The following is an 18,473-nucleotide window of genomic DNA, read 5'->3' on the forward strand; positions in this document are numbered from 1 at the left end:
ATAGTGTTCAGTTTATAAAACTACACTTAGTAACTAAAATAGATTGTATTATTTATTAAAATTTTTCCCTTTTCTCTCTGCTCTTGCAGTGATTAACTATGAGTGGAATATACTTCTCCATCCCATTTATGTTGGGCTTGACCTTGTGCTGACCAGTGGATTTTGGAAGGTGATGACAGGATGCCATTTCTGAGCTATGCCCTTAAGAAGCAGGTTTCCACTCATTTTGCTCAAGCACCTCTGATCCTTTTCATTCTGATTTACCCCAGTGGCTTTAATATCAAGAAACTTTCATTCAACATTAATTATCTATACTATCTAGTCAATTTTAATTTAACAATATTTAAATAATATGTTTCTTTATAAAAATTTAGAGTGTGTTACTTTTTCCAAGTGGCAAAAAAAAGTGAACATAAATCTGGACAAAAATAATTGTTCTAAAGAGCTTTCAGGTTTATATGGTTACCTACATTAATATAAATGTTTCATCTATTGAAACCAACTGAACTGTTTCAAAACATCAGTTTGTGGGCCTCTCATTAGCCATATACCTTTATGTTTCATGTTGAATACCACATTCTTGATGCTGGTGATTGGTCTCCAAAACATTAACATGCATCAGTTAGTTAAACTTTTACAGAATGAATCATTAATTTCTTCAGAATAGATGGTTTTTATAGTTATACTCCACTTAGGGGGCAGGACTTTCTCTTGGCTTGCAGATTTTTATCTCTCAGTAGTTAATTAAAAAAATTGAATTAAAAAAAAGCAACCCAGAGTTCTTTTTTTTGTGTCCCCCCCCCCCCCCCCCTTAAGTAGGGGAAGTCTGAGTTAACAGTTTTCTCTGACACTGAGTACAAGTAGTGTAAAAGTTGACTTACCTTTGGCTCAAATTCTTGCCCTGAGGGTTGTAACTAATCTAGATTCTGTGGTCATTTGAGAGAAATATCTGCTTGGTCAGTTTAACATGAGGGCTGTGGGCTGTACATTATTTTGTTAACTGTTTCTAACACCAATTAATTGCATAAAGTTGGTAGACCTATTGTCTCACCAGTGTACCAAGTGTGCTCATATGCCCTGACTTTACATTAATGAGGCTGTTACTATTGGATTTTGGTCAGTGTTTGCTCCAAATCTAATTTTTTTTTAGAGAAACTCATCAAAGATATTTGGAGTTATTCCCATGGGCAGCAAGTTCTGTTTTTGCTTTTGTTTTATTTTTTTCCTTTTTTTCTTTAGATTTCCAGAAAGAATATTATACAGGCATCAAGAAGTTCATGCTTTTTGTTGGAAGTTCTGCTTGGGGCCCCACTCATCCTTCTTCTGTTTCATAGTGCTAGGTGATAAGAGTGTGTTATACAATAGTGAGTCTAATGGGGCAAAATATGAGCTTGATTACTGGCTATACTGGATTGGAGATGTGTGAAGGGTTTGCACCTCTCTCATCAAATCCAAACGTTGGGATATATAACTTTGTTGACTTAGTCAGTTTCAGGGAGGGACTCAAAGAGCTCAGGCATAGCCTGGCCTGGGTTTATAGAGATAGACAATGCTTAACATGCCTCTAGACTGGATGTGAAAAAAGCCCCAGTGTGCCCAGGTACAGATTGACCTGGCAGGGCCAGAGACAACTTCTGGGTTGCACATTAAGACGGGCCCTAACAGGACTCCAGGACTCTACCTACTGTGAGTATGGAGCTATGGGAATATCCATTCTTCCCCCAGTGAGGAAATGCCACAAATAAAAGGACCAAGATTTTTCATCCAATACTATCACACTGTAAGAGATAAGAGGAAATATCCTGACTTTTTCAGCGAAATTTCTTTGCTATGTTGAGTTCTATTTACACATAGATAAGACCTGGTGTAAAACTTAATATAGACATAAATAAGGGTGAGTTTGAGATAACATGACTTAATGAAGGTACACTGTCCATAGAACTGGCTACTGATATTTGGGATAGCTGTATTGATTTTTGAGTCATAAAAAGTAATATTCTTATATTGTTGATGCTCTTAATTAGCATAAATATGTGTATATAACAACTCTTGAGAAACCTTTGCCTAAATTTGTATTCCCTGGCTGTTTGTTCATGTAAACCCCAGAACACTTACCTTTATATCTGAGTACAGTTATTTTTGTCACCACCTTTACTGAAATCAGAAGTAGAAAACAAAGGGGTTGCATCCCTGTACTGTACTCCATGGTGCCTCCAATTATTCTTTTTGATAGAAATGCATTTTTAGGTTTGAGATACAGCTCAGAGCAAATATTCTCAAATGCAGTAGCTGTTTATTTTTATATTTAGTGGGGATCACATACCTGAGATCCTGATATAAGCTATGGATATTCTCTCTAGAAAAATACACATTACTGCATATAGAAATTTAGCATATATTGCACAGGAGTTTAAGGAAAACCCAGGAGCTCACTCAGATCTATCAGTTTTAGAGTGCCTTATTGGAGGGAAATGATCACTGTGTGAGTTTTGTGAATGATTATTGCAGTGAAAAGAATCATTTTTCTGTCTTTCTTAACTATCTAAAAGACAGCATTTGTTTATCCATGCCTTCCTCTATGTAATATATCTGTAAGACAGAAAGAGTTATGACCTAGAATAAATGTATTGTAATAATTATAGATTTAAGCCCGGGGTAGTTTCAAATGTAGTGCTTTGTACTGTTTGATATGCTTTATTACATTGTGGGAACTTAGGTTACTGCAAACAGGGAGAGCTCTGGTTGAAGACTTGCTCACTCCTCACTGATACTCATACAAGAAAGGTCCTCAAGTTTTCATACAATGTTTAGAAAGCTACATTATATATAGGTATTTATTTATTTATTATTTTTAATATATTTTTATTGATTTCAGAGGGAGGAAGGGAGAGGGAGAGAGAGATCAATGATGAGAGAGTCATTGATCAGCTGCCTCTTGCACACCACCTGCTGGGAATTGAGTCCCCACCCCCCATGGATCGATGCTCAACTGCTGAGCCAAGCCAGCCAGGCACATATATGTATTTATATATATATATATATATATATATATAAATACATATAATAATACATATGTAACAGTTTTCCAAAAAGGGAGGAAAACTTACCTAACCCAAGAGGCTGAGGTTTTTTTTTGCTTTTCTTATGGCAAAAAGGATATATTTTATTGGCAGTTCTTCCCAGGAGAATATCAAAACATTAAATGTATATGAAATGACATGCAGCAAGCCAATTTCATATACTTCCTCTATGTTTCCACAGATGAGCTCCCAGCCTTCCTCATTTACATCTTTCCCAAACAAAGCCTTCCCAGCCTTAATCTTATAGAAAAGGTTGCAGGAAGGTATGACCGTAATGAGGCCGAGCTGTCTGTAGGAACCTTTCCTCTCATAGCCCTTTTCACATACTATCAGTTGCCTTTGCCTGGTCCATATGGTTGAGGGTTAGTATAAGAAGCTTCACTAATGCTGCATCTGTCCTTGCAGAAGTGAAAGCAATCACCTTTATTTTTATTTGGGCATTTTCTTATGGGGAAACATGTTATCATACTGTTCTTCCTTTTAATAAAGTTATATAAGCTCATATTAGTTTATATCTTTTCTGTTGGACTGAACTGCTCCAAAAATCAAACCAATGTTAATTTGAAGAATAAACCCTTAAGTGGCTTCTGAATCCAATTATCCCCTCTCCACTTTCCTTTGACATGATACCTCCACAGTGGAGGAGCCCTTTGAGTTCAGTCTCTCCCCCTTCCACGTCAAAGTCTAGGCGCAATCCTGATAACATTTGTGGATGAAAAGGTACAGTTCCGTAGTAGATTTCAGCACTTATTGAGGCCCATTTATGAGGCATTTTAAATATGCTTTCTTTATCACCTTCCTACGGAGTAAGAATGAAACATACTTTATACAGTCAATTTATATATTCAACTGTTGGGATATTTATGAATGAAGCCAGGAAAGCTAGCTTCCAAGTCTTTATCTAAATAATTCTCTCAAAGGCTTTATTATTTTCCCTGCAATATGTAACGTTTAGTTCATAAGGTTTTGTACTGCTTTCTAGGTTTCAATTCAGCATCTGAAAAATTACCATTTCTTTGGCACCTTCTCTATGCTGAGCACTCTCTGCAAGGCATCCATCATGTGCCAACTCTATTCCTCATAACAACTTATACAGGGAGGTTTTATTACTTTCACAGTACAGTTGTGGGAACTAAGTTTCAGAGTTGTTTTGGTTTGGCTTAAAATCTTGCATTCACTACATTAAACAATTTTTGAGCTAGAAGTCTTCCAAGGAGACAGTTCTGTCCAGGTATCATTCATTAATAAAACTAGTTTACATATAATCATTATGAGAATCATTTTGCAGCATAGCAACTGTACTTAAAGAACAACATACTGACTCTCCTATCACATTCTCATTAGCATTGATTAGTGTCATTACTGATTGATATGAGCCCATCAAGGTACAGTGTGGGAGTTCAGCTCTTGTGTCTAAGACCAGCTTATGGCTGTACTACAAGTAAGTGACTGGCTGAGCCAAAAAAAATGAAGTCTTTTGCTATAATAACTGATCAATTAACTTAGAATACACATAAAACAGCTCCCTCCTAAGGCAAACATATAACAACATGAACAAAGGGACAAAATACCCTCAACATTAATTTTAAGTAATAAATTACTATAATGTTTTGGGAAACAATTTTTAAAAAATCTATCTTTACTGTTGAAACTATTACAAATGTCCCCCCTTTTCCCCCATCAATCCCCTCCCCCCTGTATCCCTCCCCTCAGGTCTTCATCACACTATTGTCTGTGTCCATGGGTTATGAATATATGCATATAAATTCTTATGCTAATCTCTCCCCACCCATCCACACACCCCTGCCTTCCCCCTGAGATTCATCAGTCTGTTCCATGCTCCTATGTCTCTGGACCTATTTTGTTCATCAGTTTATTTTGTTCATTAGATTCCACATGTGGGTAAGATCATGTGACACTTGTCTTTCTCTGCCTGGCTTATTTCACTTAGCATAGTACTCTCCAGGTCCCACCATGCTGTCTCAGAGGGCAAGGGATCCTTCGTTTTTACAGCTGCGTAGTATTCCATTGTATAAATGTCTGAGAAGATGCTTGATATGATTTCAATCTTCTTGAACTTGTAGAGACTTGTGTCCTAACATGTGGCCTATCTTTGAGAATGTCCCATGTGCACTTGAGGAGAATGCATATTCTGCAGCTTTGGGGTGAAATGTCCTGTAAATGTCAATTAAATCCGTGTGATCTAGTGTGTCATTTAGAGTCACTGTTTCCTTGTTGATTTTTTGTCTAGAAGATCTATCCAGTAAAGTCAGTGAAGAGTTTAAAGTCCCTTTCTGTGACTGTATTGCTGTCAATCTCTCCTTTAATGTCCAAATTTAAATTATGGTGTTTGGGTTGACATTATCCTCATTTCATAGGAAGAAGCTGAAGTAGTACATGCACATTATAAATTAAGGTTTTCAGTTAAGTTAATATATGCATATATGGGTGTGCATGAGTGTATATATGTTTTGAATTTAAGTATATGTTATATGTGTGTGGATAGGTGGATACATACACACCTCACTTTCTGTCTTAAATGTCCCTCAGTTTTCATTTTGAAGTACTAGCCTCACCCAATTATCTACCAATTTATTCTTGAGAGAATTAATCCATGATCAGAGAACAACAATCACAATTACTCAAACAGCTTTGAGCAACCAATGCATTGGAACTGGAAATTGACAAAGTCAAAAGGAGCTCTAATAATTATAATTAGGAGGAAGGAATGGTATCAGCAGATGCTGCACTAACAGAATTCAAACCAGTCCAATTATTGGTGGCACATTACATCTGTAAGCAAATTACAGAGCTTGTTGCAAGAAATTTGGAAAGTTGCTCAGAGTAAATTCATTATTCATTTGGCTTTTCTGGGATGAGCATTAGGCTAGTGAAGCTGACTCTGCTACTGTGGAAGATACCTTTCATTTTGCCAGTTATAGATAATCTCTCATAATTGAAGTAGAATTAATCATATCCTAGCCAAGTGTTCAGGTATTTAACTGGTTGCTGTGAAGAGGAAATGCTTTGATATTCAAAGCACTGTCTTAGTTAACATAGTGGGCATTTTTTTTTTCTCCCTTTCAGTGTGTTTTAACACAGGTGAAAATATCATCTTCTTTCATATCCCCAAATTTTAAAACAGGGCCACAGACCTGCCAATTATTATTAATATCCTCAATCACTTTAGTCTCTACAATATTATTTTACCTTTAGAGAAGTTGTTAAAGGTAAATCTAAGTTGGACTTAATGATAAGAATACTTAAAACTTCCTTAGTTTTATTTTTTATTTATTTTTGAAATATATCTTTATTGATTTCAGAGAGAGGAAAGGAGAGGGAGAGAGATAGAAACATCAATGATGAGAGAGTCATTGATCAAGCCCTCAACCGGGCATGTGCCCTGACCCGGAGTCAAACCCCGATCGCCTGGATCCTAGGTTGATGCTCAACCGCTGAGCCACGCCCGGCCGGACGAAACTTCCTTAGTTTTAAATAATACTTCAATATTATTTCATTTAATCTTCGTAGCCCTGTAAAATAATTACTTTATTAATTTCACTTTAAAGATGAAGAAATTAAAGTTTAGGGAAATTGAGTGCTTTTCCCAGCCTAAAAACTGAAAGTGAATATTTAAACACGGAGACTAGCGTGCGTGCTTAATCTTTACACTATATGCTTTTCTTAAAGAGTATCACTGACTATAACATGAAAAAGCTAATATTATAAATATATAAATATATGTCTAACACAAATGACGTCTATTCTGTATCTCAGGGGCACCAAACATAGGAACAACAACGAATACAGTGGTTGAAAGGTGTGCCTGTCATTTTAAGAGTACAGGCAATTATAGGAGAGGTAACACATGTCCAAATATAACTATAGTCATGAGTGCCAAATAAAACACAGAGAAACAGCACAGTGAGATCTCAGATGTGAGAGCTAGTACTGCTAAACATAAGTATAGGTAAAGCTGTCATATAGAAGAACCCAGGGAGAGTGTGCAGTAAAGTACCTGTTTGAATTTTTGTCTTTTCTAGGTGAAAGTATTCTTATCTTAACATTTTGTTGTTATTGTTAAACAAAGTACTTGGTTTTCTTCCCGGGATATTGCCATTTGATTGCTATTCCCATTACCAATTATATTGATTACATTTGTTGAAGACAACCTATGAATAAAATTTATACTGGTAACTGTCCTGAATGTCCAGTAATTAGGTTAAGGAGACAAAACTTAGCCTTTATTCCGTGCAATGCAAGAACTGGCCAGGCAAGGCTGACAGTAGTGTCTTTGCTGGACACTGTCCACGGAGAGAGGAGCAGGGAGCCTGGATTATCTCCCTTGTTAGATGTTTCTGTGTTGACCTTTTTCTTTTGAATTTCAAGTCTTGGAAAACTGAGTCTCTCAACTCTACAAAGAAGCACCTTCCTTCAACTTTATCTCAGGCTACGGCAAGGCCTAGGAGCTGGGTACCTGTGCCCATTCCTAGGGTGCCACCTGGAAGAGGAGTCTCTAACCAAGCCCTAGCCAGACTAATTGAGGAATGGGTCCAAAGAAACTGAGGTAGACTCACAAGCTCTTGTCCATGTACTATTTAAAAAGCACAGTTGGAAGAGAGAAAAGATAGTGCCAGCGGAGAGACGGCAATAGATCCTATCATCAAACAGTAGCATGATGGGTTAAAAGTGGTCACTGTCTTCGCAGCTCCTCCCATCAAGAGCTGAAGTTTCTTCCCCACTGAAATTTGCAGAAAGTAGATCTTAGGTGTTCTCACCATACACGGGCACATTCACACACACACACACACTCTACATGAGGTAACTACATGAGGTGACAGACATGTTAATTGGGTTGGTTGTGGTTATCATTTCACAATGTGTATCCATCATGTTGTACACCTTAAATATATACAATATATATTTGTGAATTATACCTCATTAAAGCTGGACACACAACTGGATAATGATAGAAGTGGCCAGTGAACTCCTGGGTCTGGGTCCCAGAGGCCATGCTCTTATCTGCCACACTGTACTGACTTTCAGCAAAGTAGCCTAAGAAAGTTAGAGGGCATTGTCTTATTTGGAATGCCCTCTGCGAAGGCCTTGTGAAGGCTTCTGAGCAGATAGAGGCCACAGTGGTCCCATTATATTGTAGTTATGCTGCATATGAGAAAATGAGAGAGACATTTTTTATTAAATCTCTGATGTAATTGCATTGCTACTTAAATTGCAATCTGAAAATGAAAGAGCATTTTTTTTTTTTTTTTTTTTAGTCATTAAAATCAGACCAAAAATTGATGTGGAAAGTGGGAGTACTATTCAATGAGTGGCAAGAGGGGGCTGATTTTGTAATTACATAATGTGTGTTTTCAAGCCTAAAGTCTCTCTTAGGCTTTTTGAAACACACTAGATGTGAACCTATTAATCAATTACATTTATTAAAAGGTTTACACCACTTACTCTTCTTTTTCTCCAAGTAGTTTTAGCCATGGTATGATTGCCACCCCAGAGTGATATCTAGTCATGTGTGCTTATTGTCAAATGTTAAGAGGATCTAAAAATAACTAAAATGTACCATGAAAGTAAATTAATAGAACCCATATTGTGATCCTGGATTCCTGACTGACTTTTATTGTCTTTGTTTGTTCACTCACCACAGGGGAAGAGCCTGGTGTCACCATGAAATGAGTAATGTTCAACCCTATTAAATATAACTATGGATTCGGAATGTTACACTAATACTATTTTATAACTAAGACCTGATAATTCATTTCCTTTGAAATTATTTTATAATAATGTCAAATTTGCATTTATTTAAGCAGTCATTTAATATGAATGTTTTTCTGTTTTTCTTCTTTTTTGGCCTCTAGACTATAAGATTATGTCTTACATTTTTACCTGAAATGTAAAAATCCAATTACAGTCTTTCTGTTTCTACAATTTTGAACTTATTGTAGTTCAGGATTAATGAATTAATTTCCCATCTTCATTAACTGTGAGTAGGGAGAGAACAGACATACAGTGTTTCTGTGGTTAAGATCTAGTCCCAGCTACGTATGCCTTTGTTGGAAATGTTCTTCTCAAAAGCTCTTGTTGATCCAAAATCTCCTAAGAGTAATATAGAACTTCTGAAAATGAATAAGGGATTTGAGGGGAATAGTTCTACCTTTGAATATATTTAGATGTAAAAGTGTAATAACAGCAGTGAACACTTATTGAATGCTTGCTATGTGCCAGGCAGAGTTCAGCACTATTTACAGACACTGTTGATCTAACTGTTTCACAACCACTCTAGGGATGGTGGGTATTGCGAATCCACTCTGGACCCCTGACTCTTGGGATTTTCTTCTATTAACCATCTTGAAGGAAGAGAATAGTTTTGCTGTAATGGCCCTCACAATCTTAATTTGATCCACGAGCACTGGCATAGAAAAGAAATCTGTCTTTCTATTTTCCAGACATGCAGAGAACATGTAGGGGGGAGAACAGTCTGGGTTGTCAGCAGAAAATCCAAATCTCCAATACCCAGGATCTTCTCATGCATGGATGCTGAATTTAAATGTGATTGTGTTTAATTCCATTCTCTTTGTCTTTACTCAAAAACTTTTGTAAAGAAAAATACAGTCATTAAGATGATAATAACTCATGCACTGATGGTAGCAGTGAGAAATTAGAAATGATTTTTAGATGGAGGAGTTATGATATAAGATATTTAAAATTAAAGATACATTACTTAGATATGAAGACTGGTTACAGTGTCAAAACATATTTACAATAAATATTAAGGGGGCATCCAAAATATAAGCTGAATATGAACATTGAGCTAAAAATTATTTTTGTATGACACGAATGGGGGGGTAACATGGAAAATTAGAATAGGTTTTTTAAAGAACTTTGGGTAAATTTATTTTTTTGAGAATGTACATATAAATATAAAAGTAAAACATGAAGGAAGAATGGTTTCAAAAATTTAACAGTAACATCTTGGGCATACATTTCCTCATTTGAAAGTCTACAAAAAATAAAGCAAATGGTTTGTAATCAAAATGTACTTTTGAATGAATAATACACAGTGATGTCATTCATTTCAATATAAGTTATATTTGTAATGTGTCACTTACTGTGGTCCATCAGTCAAAGAAAGCACCCACGGAGCTTCCACAGTGGTTAGCACTATGTGGAACAATAGCTATTTCCTTAGAATATTTTTAGCTTAAATTGGAACTTGTACTGCTCAGGGTACAACAGAATCCAGAACATCTTATTTCCTAGTAAAAGTTCCTGTTCAATCAGAATTGCCCCAGGATATAGTGGGTGACTTCCCTAAGTCAATCCAGAACTTTCCATCACGGTTAATTATAGCACCATAACTGGAGTTCTGTATATTCAAATGAATATTGCTGCTCTAGGAAAACCAACTAGAACAAACATCAAGATTCTGGCGCAACTCTGAGACAAAGGGATATTTTTTAAAAAGAAAAAAGAAAAGAAAATCACTTTAATGTACTGTTCAAACATCAACAGGGACGGTAAACACCCTGTGTCCAGCACCCCACCCATGGCAATGATGGCACATTTTGAAACCAACAGAGACTTTAAAGAGCCAAAGGCACACAGTGTGTGCCTTATATATCTTCAGTTGTAAAAATGCTGCCAGAATGTTTGAGCGTTCAGCAAATTTACCCTCTACTCCACAAGGTGGGGTTGTTTGAATATGAAAGAAAAGAGCAAGAGGCTCAAACTGAGACATGCTCCTACCCCATTTCCGGAATAAGAAGATATTATTATTATTTTACCATTAAAGAGGAAGAAAAGACAGAATTTTGTGAAAGTATGAGAGGAAAGTCGTTGGTGCACTTTATTTGTTCTTTTATCCTAAAAAAAAAAAATAAAAAAAAATTGTTTTATCCAAACAAATTTGAAATAAAGAAGATTGTATTGCTTATTTAATAATTAACATGAGTAATTAAATAATTTGTTAACTCAACAAATACTTATTGATTGTCTCATATGTGCAGGGCATTGATTCACAGCCTGAGTATAGGGAATTGAATAAATAAGTAAAAAATTATCACAACAAAACTGTTCATGGGACTTATCTTCTATTAGGGCTGTGGAGGGGTTGACAATGAAACACACAAACCAAATACACAGGCCAGTCATGTAGCATTTTAGATGATGTACATTCTAGGTAGAAAAATAGGAAGAATGGAGGATGCTCATGGATGGGAGTAGAGTATTGACATAATTAATAATTTGGTCTCTGAAGACTTCCCTAAAAAGTTGGCACAACTTGCTAGTAGAGCAGATGTGGGAGTAAAAGAAATAAAAAATGAATGACCCCCACATCATATAACTTATTATGTTGTGAGAATTTTTCTCAGTTCATAAAAAAAGTTCTTAGAAGTTTCAGTTTTGACATTTCTGTGCCTGGTTCGGGGCCTTTGCAGAGTGTACGAGAAAGCCTGTGTACCTGAAGTCATGGGTCATTGGATCTAGGCCCATTTTACCCCATTTAGCTGAGTGGCTTTGAGCAAGTGGCTTTTCCTGGAAATGATGGATTGAAGTGGATGGCAGGGGACAGCTGATCAGATGGCACATGTTGCTCTGTATTCCCCACCCTCCGTGGCTATTACATGGGCTCTGTGCCTGAGGGATGGCCAACGGCATGGATGGGGGAAAGATATAAATCTTTTCCGGATTAAAAGAGAATTTTCATATGTAAAATAACTGTTTTTTGTGACAATTAGGCATTGTCGTAGATTAATTAGCAATTTTTGTCTTTTAAATTAATATAAATTAATGGTGCTTTCTACAATCAATGGTATCTTAAGGTTCTGTGAAGTGCATGTAGTATTATCCAAATGGACAGTCCTAACTTAGTCTCACAGAAAATTTGGCTTTATGTTATTACATAGATATGATATTCTTCTCATATAAAGGTAAGAAAAAATATTTCTTACCCACGAGTGGGTTTCTTTAAGTGAAAATAGGTTTTTCTTTATTGTGAAGATTTCCAGATGAAGAGAGGAAGAAAGCTCAATTTTATTGAATATTTTTGTCTAATACGTGGCTTGCTGTTTTCATAGTAATTCTCTAATTTAATTATCACAATAATTTAGAAAGAGTAGGTACCTATGATTCTATCTATTTTGCATGGGCAATGTGCCTGAAAGGGTTACAAACCTTTCTGATTACTCAACAACTAGGAAGTGTGAAGCCATGATCTAGCCTTTGTCCTCTGCCACCCGAACCTATGCCTTTTATAGTTCCCAGAAATAGTAAGTAAAGGAGATTAATTGCAACGACTTTTTAAAAAATGTTATAAACACTAACACAGACTTGAGAGCCCGAGAACTTTAAATTGCACCTAAGCTCTTTCGCTTGGTAGTTTTATGACTTTGGGCAAGTTCCTTAACTAACCTGTGCTTTGATGTCCTCATGTATAAAATTTGGAAAATATTAGCATCTAACACATGGAGATACTATAAGGATGAAATGAAGTCATATATATGTATCTATAATTCTTAGATCAATAGCCAAAATTTGGAAGCAACCCAAGTGCCCATCAATAGACGAGTGGGTAAAAAAGGCGTGGTGCATATACATAGTGGAATATTACTGGGCCATAAACAAAGAATGAAATCTTACCATTTGCAACATCACGGATGGACCTGGGGGGTAGTATGCTAAGTGAAATAAGTCAGACAGAGAAAGACAAATACCATATGACTTCACTTGTGTGTGGAATCTAAAGAGCAAAATAAATGAACAAAATAGAAAGAGACTTACGGACAGAGAACAGACGGATGGTTGCCAAAGGGTAGCGGGTTTGGGGTGAAAAAGGTGAAGGGTTTAAGAACAAAAATTGGTAGCCTCCCTGTTTTTTGATCAGGGCTGACAAAGAGTCCCGTGGGGAGGGATCTTGCTACAAGTTGGACGGCCTTTCTGAGACTCGGCTCCGTACTCGAAGCGGCAGTGTCAGCCGGCAGTCAGGAACCGACGGGAAGGGTTTCCGGTGCAGCTCTGAGAATAGCAGATGCTGGGTGGGGGGATCAATGGGGGAAAAGGGGAGCATCTGTAATACTTTCAACGATAAAGATAAAAAAAAAAGAATAGTAGAGGCAGCCATAAAAGAGGTAGCGTGATGAAACATTAGTTCGACCTTTGGTTTTAGGCCAAGATAGAAAAGGTTTTTCCACACTGCTATTCTCTTACCTTCTTCTAACACTGCTCTCACCACTGCTTTGTTGGGCTCATAAGGTTGATTCTGGCCCGGCTGGGTGTGGCTCAGCGGCTGAGCATCGCCCCAGGATCCAGGAGACCGGGGCTGGATCCCGGGCCGGGCACAGGCCCGGGTGGCGGGCTCGATCCCCAGTCGGGGCGTGCGGGAGGCAGCCGATCCGTGACTCTCATCGTTGATGATGCTCTCTCCCTCTCCCTCGCCCTTCTTCTCTCTGAAATAAGTAAAGATATATATCTAAGATTGATTCTGCTACTGAAAGTGACAGTGGTCATGTGCTTCCAAACTGAAGAGGTTGGAAACGACACAGTTTGAGTGCTGGTGAAATGGTTCAGCTAACTTCTGTATTTAAGTGGTTATTATTATGTGACTTGAGTATCTGACTATGTGTGATGTGACTTGGCGGAGGACCTGTTACATGAAGTAAATATTGAAATGTTGAAGGAAATAATGCCTCAAAGGAAGCAGAATAAGATGTTACATGCTGGTAATGTGGGGCACCATAAAATAAATGCCCCCCCCCAAAAAAGTTCTGTGTAGTGTGGTTCAGAGAGACAAATATCATATCTGGCTATGAAATAATGTGAGACTTTGTAGGGAAAGTGAGTTTGAAATGGGTCCTGAAGAATAGATGCAATCTGGACAAATAGGGAGAGAAGGCACAGAGCTCCTTCGTAATCGTTAATTCAGTGTTTGTGGCTTTCCTGGGGTGGAGGTTGTAATTACTGGCTTGCAGGAACATTGGAAATTTACTAAATTTATATTTCAGCATCTTAAGTGTAGACAAGGTCACAATTGGAGAAAAGCCCAAATGATACATTTTATAAAGGTATTTATATTGGTTGATACTGTCCACATTGCAATGTGTTTTCATAAATCTTTTTCATTAAAGAATATTGTTAAGGGAAATTGTGAGGCAGCAATGTAAACCTTTATTCATAATTTGGAGACAGAATTCCTCAGGGGTCACAGTTGCTCACCTCATTAGCCCTTGACATGCAAACTAATCACTCTTGGAAAGCCCTCTTCAAACAATGTTGGAAACTCTGACATTTTTCCAATAATGATATTGTTCAATTTCATAAATATAATTTCAGATGTCTAATATCAATCCTTAAAATCTGCCTAGAAAATATAGGGGAAGAAAAGTAACCCAGCTCTATGAGTATGCCCAAATTAGAATGAAAAGCTTGAAAAACCACCGTTAGATTAAAAAAAAAAAAAAAAGAAATATCAGCAAAAACATAGGTGAAAAGCCAGGTTTTAGAGAGTGTTATATACACAGATGAAATGAGCAGATGTGAAATGAAGGCCAAAACAACAGTGAAAATCCATTGACCATGGACTTCTGCTCTTTTAATCTGTGTGTCTCTTTTAATGCCTCCTCATAGATTTGTTGTTGAGCATGAACTTGGGTTCAGCAGGCCACCCAAGTGAAAAAATCCAATGTGGAGTCACACTGCTGATCTGAGTCTGCTGAGAAATGAAAACTAGAAATGGGGATATGAAATTCACCCACATCGAGCTGATAGTACCACTACGGGAGTCCTGGCATAAAAGAGAGAGGCTACTTGGAGGAGAGCAGAGATTATCCTAAGGGCTTCTGGAATCACCCAGCTGGTATTGTAGAAACACAGATCACAGGTTGTATACTTGGCATCTTGGGGCAGAATCTTCGGGAGAGAGATGTTACTAAGGAAACTACAAGTTTAAAATGTTATCTCTGTGTTCATAGGTGTAAATATTTTTTTCAATTGAGAAAAGTTTCTAGAAAAATACCCACAAGTTCAAAAACAGAAGTCATTTTTCTCTTTCTATATATAAAAGTATCCCCAAATATCTCTGTGCTCTATATCTTATGCGTTATTTAAATCAAAAGGTACATTAGAAGTGCTTTTGTGTCTATAGTATTAATTAAAAACTCCTTTAACTTGTACCGATAATTTTTATATAAGCATTTTTCTCATTTACTTTTATCAAGTATAAATTAACTATGGTCTCCACAACTACTAAAGGGAATTAACCAGAGTCTCTCACACAATTCATAAATAAATAGCTTAACATGGGACTTTGCTTATTAACAATTAGCCCCCCAAAGGAACTAATCGTTCAACAATACAAAAGAGTGTTATTTAGAGTTGGAGTCATTTTAATAAACGCTTTAGTTACTTCAAATGGTCGTACCGTAAGACTCTCATTACAGCTGGTTTTTGTTTGCTTGTGTTTTTTTTTTTTTGGTTTGTTTTTTGCTTCTGATCGTGGGAGGAGATTTGACGGAAGGATTCTACTTTCTGAATCCATACGACATGCTATTAACCCCTGTCTTGTAAGAATTTGATAAAGTTGCGTTTTCTCCTCATGAATTCTATACCTGGAGTTGGTCACTTCCTCTAAACTATAGATGGTTTTGCTCAGGTGAAAGCAGTGCCCACCTGCTTTTCCAGTCTCAGGTCCCATAATTGAGTTTCCCGCTGAAGTGTCCAGGTGAGTGCTCTTCGGGACCTTTCCACCCACGGAGGTAATGACCGTGCCTTGGGCATAATCACAGGTCCTGACATATTGTGCTATGAAGTCAACCAGCTGAAGCACTGCTTTGTACTAATCTCCAGGAAAGAGTTTTCACCCACAAATGCACTTACACTTACATATTTTGATATTTAACTCCTTTGATATGTAGCCCATTTCTTGTCCTTTTGCCCTAAGAAATTTTCAAGGAATAGCTTTTTTGCCCTTGAAAAATATCACAAAGTTCTCTTTATGTTGCAAAATCACCTTGGTCTGTCTCATTTGCAATCCTGCTGTAAAATACAGGCTCACACTCAGAGCTCTAATTATTGTAAGGGGATGTGGGGGGGAGAGAAAGTGTGTGTGCATGAGACAGGCAGAGAGCGAGGTGCTAGAGCCTAAATATACGATTGTCCATAAAAACTTTGGAGATCAAAAAGTTGACAGCTCTGCTGAACAAGGAAAGGTACCGTGGAGGTGAAGCGTTTCCAAAGCAAAGGGCTGATAAGACTGTAGGACAGGATGCATAAGAAAACTGCACCTGAGCGAGTAGTAACGTTTATCTTGGTATTGATGGAAACCTGTGGAATTACTCTCAGCACGGCAGAATTTTCCCTAGTGATTTGTTTTTATTTTTCTATTTATATAAAGTTTTTAAAAGAGGAGAGAAAACAACCGAAAAGCATATATGATGATATAAAAATGTAGGTTGACAAATTCTGGCAATGCACTGCTCAAGAAATTGAAAAACAGGTTGAAAACTGTTTTTAAACGTGTAGTCTTTCAAAAAATACCTCTCTAGTTCTTGTTTTGAGCTGTGCGGTGTCCTAGATGCTTTGTGGCAGTCAAGATAGCCACTGTTTTCATGGCATTTACATTCTAGAGGTAGGGGCAGACATGAAACCGTTAATTGTTATCAGATTTGATGAGTGTTTGGAAAAGAGACATACAGGGCACAAGGGAACTCATGGCAATGCTGGAGGAGATGGAGCGCACCAACCGTTGTATCCAGGTGATTAAGGCAGGAGATGTCAGGTGGAAGGGTAAACGCACCCAGAGTTGTGAGGCCTAAAATAACAGTGGACCCCAGAGAGCGAAGGGAGTTCAGACCAACTGGAGAGCAGGACACCAACAGCCCAGGCCCTCGGGAGGGTGCTGGAGGCTGGGATACCCCCAGGATCAGGTACGAGTGTGAAAGGGAGGCAAGGCTCGGACAGAGGTGGGCTTGCGGCCGGAGAGCCACTGAAGGATTTTAAGCAGAAGGGTGAGCTGATTAGGTTTGTTTAAAACTATTCTGTATCCTGTGGTGCAGGGATTGGGGTGAGGCAAATGGAGAGGAGAGGTGACCAGTTTGGAGACTGTTAAATGGTGGAGGTAAGAGAGTGGTGGCTTAGATGAGGTGGGAGTCAGAGGGTGGAGGCGTAACCTGTATGTCCCGCTCCACTAGCCTGAGCAACTCATGAATGTGCGCAGCCCTCATTTTATATTTCAGGAACATGTCTATCTTCTCCCTGAATTCTTTCTTCCATGGTGAGCTTATGAGCTCTGCAAGTCCGTTCAGTCCAGTGGGGGTGCAGGGGTCATTGGTCAGCTGCCTCCTGCACGCCCCCTGCTGGGGATCAAGCCCGCAACCCGGGCATGTGCTGTGACCGGGAATTGAACTTCGATCTCCTGGACTTTGCATTGAAGAGGGAAAAGTGATCAAATGCTAGACAACCAATGGATACTTTTATAATGCTGGGAAAGATAAAAAATAGTCTGGCCTCTGATAAACCCACTGAAGTGTCCATTATAAAATGCACTTGGTTAATTTCTTACCACCTTTTTACTTTTAGATTTTAGAGGAATGTAATTATGTGTGTGTTGTGAAGACTTAATCAGAGGAAGAAAAGCAGACAGTAACATAATTGTAAAAATCCAAATTGTATCATTTTCCCCGGGGAGCTCTTTAGACTTTATCTACTATTCAGTGTGTCAGCCCTTCCCTGGCACTGTGAGGGCTGCAGCTTCTAGATAGTTAGTACTGTTTACAGTCATCCTCAGGCTCCTGTAGTGTCCCTTTCTCATGGCTTGGAGATTTACAGTCAGAAGATGAGATCAGCCAGAATTATGCGTATCGGTTCGGAAGGGTCTCTTCCTTCTCGCAGAGGAAGGCAGTGCATTTTAGATCAAAGGCATGATAGCTGAGAGGCTGCTTGTGTGGCTTGTCTCTCCTCCCTACTGAGCAAGATTATGTAATGATTTAAACACTATGCAGATTTTTACAAAGCATATGCATGTCAAATATGCAGATTTAATTCATTGGAAGCATTACAAAATCCCGTTAGCCTGATGTAAATGTAGTGCTGATGAAAGATTGCCACCACGGATAATGAAAGAGTATTTTTCTACAGACCCATGTGTTTGAGTGGCCGTTTAATAAATATTCCCTTTCTACTTCCGTAAGGCATTGGTGACAGTCTGTGCTGCTTTGCCAAGCCTTTTGATTACGCCGCATCTCAAATTCAGAAGTCTTTTTGTTCAAAACAATGGAAAAATGTTACAATTAGAAGTAAAACAATGATTTAAAATTGCCATAATAAAATACATTAATAACTGTGGAAATTCAATTTTTTTTCATAGCTGTTATTCTTTTAAGAAAT

The sequence above is a fragment of the Miniopterus schreibersii genome, assembly GCF_964146895.1.
Source record: "Miniopterus schreibersii genome assembly, chromosome: 12".
NCBI classification, from domain to species: Eukaryota; Metazoa; Chordata; class Mammalia; order Chiroptera; family Miniopteridae; genus Miniopterus; species Miniopterus schreibersii.